The sequence below is a fragment of the Cebus imitator genome, unplaced genomic scaffold (assembly GCF_001604975.1).
Source record: "Cebus imitator isolate Cc_AM_T3 unplaced genomic scaffold, Cebus_imitator-1.0 Scaffold21, whole genome shotgun sequence".
Taxonomy (NCBI): domain Eukaryota; kingdom Metazoa; phylum Chordata; class Mammalia; order Primates; family Cebidae; genus Cebus; species Cebus imitator.
Window position 1 is genome coordinate 8252210 of NW_016107336.1, and position 7829 is coordinate 8260038.

Genomic DNA, 7829 nt, shown 5'->3' on the forward strand with positions numbered 1-7829 from the left:
CCCATTTATTCTTCATCTCTTCAAGTGAGTCTTTTCTTTACAGGTGTACTGACTGGAATTCCACATTTTCTGCACTAATCACTTTCCCACCTATGGAGTACCACTTCCAAACTGATGTTATTTGAAGTGAAGTGAGATCGTAAACACTTGAGAAACAGTATCTTTCTAGAGTCGAACTCGTTTTACCAGCCTTTTTCAGTTGCCTCGCTCTTCCTTAATTCCACGGCAGATATATATTTTAGTAACTTATCTTTCAGTATTTCCAAAGCATTCAGTTTAAAAAAAAAAAATTCCTTTTCACACTCAGTTTCAGCTTTGTAATATTTAAGAACTTGGCCATAAAAGTATAGTTAGCATAAAGCAGTATGAGAACACCACAACTCGACTGATGACAGAAGCAAGAGTTCCGGAGTGCTAATGAGATGGCTACTGGCCACGGCAGGCTGTGGGTGACTGGTATGGGGTCAGGATGCTTTGTATGGTGAGTGGAGAATGTTAACTCTAGTTAACTTGGCAACCCAATTATACACAAGTGGTTTTTAACTACTTCCAACTGCTATATACGTGATACTAACAATACTGGTCCTCACTGAAGAGTCAGGATTTTTTCTTTTTAAAAGGCAAAGGTGCCGGAGAAAAGATTAAATTCAGTTTTAAATGTGCTGTGATTGAGAGGTCTGTGAAAGAGTTAGGTGGAGGTGTAGTTGGAAAGCAAATGAACATATGGGTCTGGAGCTGAAAGGAGAGGTCTGAGCTGCAGATGAAGACGTGGGAGGCAGCAGAATGGGAAGGTGTGATGACCCAAATGAGGAAAGACAGCCTTATGTGGAAATCTGAGGAATTGAAGAATTATGGGATACGCAGAGAGGAAGAAACCAGAAGAGGACAACTAAGAGCAACAATCAAAAGGGTAGTAAACAAGAAAAAAGTATTTACACACTTACACACACACATAATCAAGAATGCTCAGTGCTACTTAGATGTCAAGTAAGAACAACACTGAAACACCTACCTTAGACTGAGCTATCAGAAGGTTGCCAGAGACACCAGCAAGGCAAGTTCCAGGGTAGTCTGGTAGAGAAACTCGATTACAATACTGTATATTGGGAAGTAAGGGGAGGGTAAGGCAGAGAAATAAGAAATAGCATAGTCAACAAGTGTGGCTGGGAAAGAATGGCCAGACAGGGCAGTAGTGGATGAGGTCAAAGAGAAGGGAATTTCAACATGGGAGAGAACTGAGCATGTTTAAATGCTTAGGCAGAAACCAGTAAGATGGGTGGGTCTAAGGACAGAGGTAGAAAAATGACTCTCTAAAGATAGGATTCAGGAATCAGGTTTGGGGCTAACTCTTCTCTAGAAACAGAAGGAAAGACAGAGAAGAAGAGTGCTCTGCTTGGGCAGTTTGTGTGGGTTTTGGGGAAGCTGAGGGAGTTTCCTTCTGAGGGCCGAAACCATCAAAATGACTGATGACCCAAGTGAGAGGCTAAAGGGAATTAATTACCTTCTCACCCAAGTCAGGCCAATAGAAGCAGCCACACAGGTTAATGGCAACAGGATTGCTACCAAAATCAACAGATACATTTCATAGCAACAGTAAACATCTTATCCTACAAAACATTTTCATTCAAAAGAGTCAATGGTACAGCCATCCTGAAAAACAGTTCAGCAGTTTCTTTCAAAACTAAGCATGTATCTACCATACAACCCAGTAATAGAACTTTTGGGCATCTATCTCAAAGAAATGAAAACTTTATGTTTGCACAAAAACTGGTACATGTTTATTACAATTTTATTCATAATAGCCCCAAACTAGAAACATTCCAGATGCAATGGTTAAAACAAACTGTGGTAAGGCCGGGCACAGTGGCTCACGCCTATAATCCCAGCACTTTGGGAGGCTGAGGCAGGTGGATCACGGGGTCAAGAAATCGAGACCATTCTGGTCAACAAGGTGAAACCTCATCTCTACTAAAAATACAAAAAAATTAGCTAGGCATGGTGGCGCACGCCTGTAATCCCAGCTACTCGGGAGGCTGAGGCAGGAGAATTGCTTGAACCCAGGTGGCGGAGGTTGCGGTGAGACAAGATCGCGCCATTGCACTCCAGCCTGGGTAAGAAGAGCGAAACTCTGTCACAAAAGAAAAGAAAAAAACAAAACAAAACTGTGGTATATCCATACTATGGAAAACAAACTGTGGTATATCCATACTATGGAATATTAGCAATAAAAAGGAGCAAACTTGATACATGTAACGTCCTAGATGAATCTCCAGAGAATTATTCAAAGACAACAAAATCCAATCTCAAAAGGTTACATATTGTATGATTCCATTCATAGCCCATTCTTAGAATAAAAATAATAATGATGGCTAACAAATTAGTCGCAGCCAAGAGAAAAGGGAAGGGTGTGGCTACAAAGGGGTAGCACAGGGAAGCCCTATGCTGACGGCACAGTTCAGTACCTTGATTGTGGCAGTGATTATAGAAAGCAATACATATGGTAAAATTACACAGAATTACACACACATGCACACACATATGAGTGCATGGGACCTCCCTGTACACTTTTTTTTTTTTTTTTTTTTTAATTTTCCTGTGAATCTATAATTATTTCAAAATAAAAAGTTAAAAAAATAATTCAAATCTATACTGGTATCCAAACCTTTAACGGATTTCTTCTCCCTCCTACTGGCTATACAAAATGTATATATCCCCACAACTGAAAATAATTTATATAAAAGAAAAAACATAGGTACTATCCCTCTGATTTTCTGTAAGTTAGTGAAGCATGAAATAGCCCAGCATGTCCCAAACAACCTCCTTCAGACAGATGTTAGGTAAGGCACTCCCAATCACTACACCACAGAATATAAGGTGACAACACTTCCTTGGTTTCCTGCAGTCATAGTCACAGGATGAGTTTTTACACGACTATAGTCTAATAAAATATGAAACATCTAACATTTCACTTGCCCTTTTCTTGCCTCTATGTTATATCTTGTCCAAGTTTTAAAAGTTTCTCTATGAGAAATTTGCAAAATATGCCTCAGGTGTATAAAAGTCAATTAACTGAGAGAAGATACCAGCCTAAAATTCTAGGGTTTGGGAATAAACCATTCATGCTACAATTAGACTATGAGGCATACTCATGTGTGAAGGTTACATGGCAATAAAATATTATCTGTAGGATAGACATAGGCTGCTTGTCTAATCTCAGTTAAAAAAGGACAGGATCCAGCTTGTCCAGAAGCAGTCAGTCTCAAGTCATTACAAGTCCTATTCCAAATGCATTAATAGGGGTCATTCTTATTGACCTTCAGCCTCAGAGCAACAATAAGAGGCAGGTTCTGCCTGGATATCTTAAGAGAATGAAGGAGTAAGTTTGGACATCTGGCAGGGCACAGTAGCTCACACCTGTAATCCCAGCACTTTGGGAAGCCAAGGCGGGCAGATCACTTGAGGCCAGAAGTTCAAGACCAGCCTAGCCAATATGGGAAAACCTCGTCTCCACTAAAAATATATAAATTAGCTGGGCATCACAGCACATGCCTGTAATCCCATTGGACAGCTGAAATGTGAGGATTGCTTGAACCCCAGAAGGTGGAGGTTACAGTGAGCCAAGATTTCGCTACTGCACTCCAGCGTGGGTGACAGAGCAAGACTCTATCTCAAAAAAAAAAAAAAAAATTGGACATTTGTTAGTTCCCATCTCAAGTTAAAAGCCAAGAAATTGGCACTACAAGCTGTAGTCAATATGAAATTCTGTTGGCCACGTGCAATGGCTCACACTTGTAACCCCAGCACTGTGGGAGGCTGAAGCGGGAGGATTGCTTGGGCTCAGGAGTTTGAGACCAGCCTAGGCAACATGGTGAAACCCTGTCTCTACCAAAAAAAGAAAAAAAAAATTATCTGCATACCCACCTATGAGGCTACTAATCTTCCTAAGTTCCCACAGCATGACACAATTGCTAGTTCAAAGTGTACTTGAGTATACTGTTCTACGTACAGGAAGATGTAATGATGGAGTAATAAGCTCAATGTACAAGAAACGACAATAATAAAATATATTTTATACCACATTAACTGCATTCATTATATGTAGGTTAGAAAATCTCAAGAAAATGTTCTGAGGAGCTAGAAAAGGATGAGTGGAAAAGCAGGACTCAAACCAGGCGGAGACACACACAGAACCTGGAGAGACAGATGACATTCTATGTGGAAGATGAAAAAGAACACATTCGTAATGGCAAGGATTTCCATGGTAAATCCAAAAATGATAATAAGGCAACTGACCTAACTGGATGGGGATGATGAAAAACATGGTTTAGGAGTTGGGTGAGGTTGTGTGATGATCATGCAAGGGAATATGATGTCTAGATGAAGGCAGCAGGGAACGCCTGCCCGGTTTAGAAGGTTAGAAAACAGGAGGACAGAGGATTGGGTGGAGCCTGAAGGAATTCTACAGTTCAAGAGGAGGAGGGAAAAGAGCAAGCAGCAGAGGACAAGCAAGCCAAAGGAAGTGTTTTCAAAAAAAGAAAACTCCTTTAAAAGCAGCAAGTAAACATACTCCAAACTGTTAAACGTGACACTCGGCAGTGTGAGGGGTGGGAAAGTGGTTTTATTTTAATATTTTCAGTTTTGTTTTTTTTTAGTAAGCAGACACTTTTTTGTAATAAAAAGAAAAAAAGTGTAAAAGTTGAAGGAAGAATTTTGAGAAATGAGCAGTCACCAGCATTAAATGCCAAAGTGGTCAAGAATAGGAAGAGAGAAAAATGTCACAGAATTAGGTGAGAAGTTAATGGTAAATGCAACCCATAAGTAAAAAAGCTCAATTACTGTTTTTGTCAATTACAATGTTTTCTCAAAAACTATTGAGAACGTTTTTTTCTCAATAGCATGAAGTCATCAGACTAAATACTGCTTACTGAATATTAAGCTAAGTACCTAACAACTGTATACCCAACGTAACTCCTTCTAATGACATAAAATTTTACCCAAATATAATTAAGGGAATGATCAAGCTTTTAATGTCAGGAGGGCCCTTAGAGAGCATATAGTCTCCCGCCCTCATGTTTACAAAGATGGCATTAATCTACTGACAGGTTAAGCCTCAAGTTAGCTTGGCACAGACAACCCAAGCCTCTGACTCCCACTCTGTATTTCCTGTCCCCATGAAACACTGTTAAATTCCTTTTACAACTATGTCTGTTTGCATAGGTTTTCCCCATAAGACTGGGTTTCTGAAGTTAAAACCACAGTTCTGTGTATTTCCCTTAATGTATTAATCATACATCAAAAACAATTTGCTGACATCAACAGATTTGGGAAGTCTCAGTGACTAAAAGGTGATCTTACTCACAGCTCCGGTGATTTAAACACTGGATAATTACTACCCTGCATCTATCTCTCCATTTCAGTTTCACTACCTTTTCTGAAATTTTAAGTATTCCTTAAAACTGCCACTATATTAAATACGAATTCTCCATTAATTTACTAGTCACTACTTATATTTCATAAAAAGAATTTTTAAAGATTTGCCATTAATTATAAGGCTCCACCTACAAAATTATGTGAATTATAAATTAATGAAATTTACTACTAAAAACCTTATAGTTATAAGTAAAATTCAAATTAAACAATCCATTGGTCTGAAGAAACAGGCCAGGCCTCCCATGCCTTAGGCAAATATTTGCTCTTACAAAGGTTCAAAGGTGTAATTTGATGACATTATGGATCTTCCTCAAGGCAAAAATGAAACATTTCAATTTATTATACATCAGTTTTCATATATAAATAATGAAAAGAGCAGCAATATGAGAAATTCTTCTAAGTAATTTCTTTCTTGGTACTTATACGGTAATATTACTTATAATGTAATAAACTGAAAAATCACTAGTGAATTCTAAAACTGCTTGCCAGATGAGTGACTAGAATCCCAGTACTGTGCAGCTATCAGGACAGTCAACTGATAGCATGGACACAACGTGGAGCTTGTTGCACAGAAAATTACACATATTTAGGTCACTGCACCAGCGTACCAGCAAGCAATTAGGCTACCAAACGTCAATTCTCCCCTTAAAACAAAAACTCCCTCAAAAGAACTCACAAAATAAAACATGAACAAATGGACAAATCTAAGGATAGTATAAACTGAAAAAAACTGCATAAAGTTAGGACTCCAATAACTCCTTGTACTGAATTCTCAACTGAGTATTTCTTCTTAAGCTCTGGAAGGGTGGATGGTAGTTGGGGGTCGCTTAGGTTTTTGACAAAATTCAGGTCATATCTGAATGGCAGACACAGCTATGTAACTTCAAGGGACAGAAAAGCTATGTTTTTTTTTATCTCTAATCTCCTGTGTGTGTGTACAGGCTCCACTCTCTATCCCATCAATGTTCAGTTCTGTAACAGCAAACCCCATGGCGCCTCAGAGGTTTGAAAAAAAAAAAAATCTTAAGAGTGGAAAGAACCTCAGAGGTAATCCAATTCAATCTCCTAAGACTCTAAAATTTAAGAATTTCCTAAGTATATACACAGCGTCTAGTTTCTAAGTTTTAGAGCAGGCTTCCTTTGTCTTGTAGGATCTTTGAGACTCTGTTAAGATTTATGGATCCGGAATAATATACTCAAACACAAAAGTGTACAATATTTTGAACATAATTTCAAAGGGCTTGCAGGTCCCTTGTTAAAACACCTCCCCTTATGATTATGAGTTTCTACCTTACAGTTGTTTCCTTACTGGAGCTCAGCAATTATGTTTCGGTTTTTGAAAAATTAAACATCTGAAGTAAAACAACCAATCTATCAGAGTTTAAGTTAAGGCAAAGACCCTGCCTATAGCTCCATACTGGAAGACAACTTTTACTGACTTCATATGTAACTCTCTTGGGACTTTCTGGATAATTCCTGTAATACACTGTTCCTGTGAAGAGAGAAGACATTATCAAAACAGACGAAGCAGGAACAAAAAGACAACCATCAAAGTGAAAAGCAATAATGAAAAAATATTTTTAAATCTCCATATTAAAAAAGGCATTCTTGAGCAAGGAGGGGAGGCGGGGCAGGCCGGCCCAAGGCCTGAAGCCCACCGAAGCCCACCCACCCGCGCCTGTAGCAGCCGCTCTTGTCCTCTGGGTACGGCTCGCAGGAGTGTTGGTTACCATGGTGAAGCTGGCAGCCAAATGTATCCTGGCAGGAGATCCAGCAGTGGGCAAGACCGCCCTGGCCCAGATCTTCCGCAGTGATGGAGCCCATTTCCAGAAGAGCCATACACTGACAGCGGGAATGGATTTGGTGGTGAAGACAGTCCCAGTTCCTGACACGGGAGACAGTGTGGAACTCTTTATTTTTGACTCTGCCGGCAAGGAGCTGTTTTCGGAAATGCTGGATAGATTGTGGGAGAGTCCCAACGTCTTATGTCTCGTCTATGATATGACCAATGAACAGTCCCTCAACAACTGCAGCAAGTGGCTGGAGAAGGCTCGGTCACAGGCTCCAGGCATCTGTCTCCCAGGTGTTTTAGTTGAGAACAAGACAAATCTGGCCGGCAGATGAGCAGTGGACTCCACTGAGGCCCGGGTGTGGGCGGTGGGCCAAGGCCTGGAAATGTTTTGAAACATCCGTGAAGGAGATGGAAAACTCTGAAGCCCCTTTCCACTGCCTGGCCAAGCAGTTCCACCAGCTGTACCGGGAGAAGACGGAGGTTTTCCGAGCACCGGTGTAAAGGCTAGAGTGGATCGTGCCGTGAGACCAGAGAAGACAGAATTACCTCTGCACTGTTAATATATAATGATGGCTTTAAAGAAAATTAGAGAAAATGTAAAAAAAAA

At 40.0% G+C, this 7829-nt stretch overlaps 1 protein-coding gene and 1 pseudogene across 1 annotated transcript in view; one reads left to right on the forward strand and one right to left on the reverse strand.

The window, feature by feature from the left end:
* Window positions 1–7829, reverse strand: part of CMTM6 (CKLF like MARVEL transmembrane domain containing 6) — a 20623-nt gene that overhangs the window by 9723 nt on the left and 3071 nt on the right. The window lies entirely within an intron of this gene.
* Window positions 5361–7829, forward strand: LOC108299410 (annotated as a pseudogene).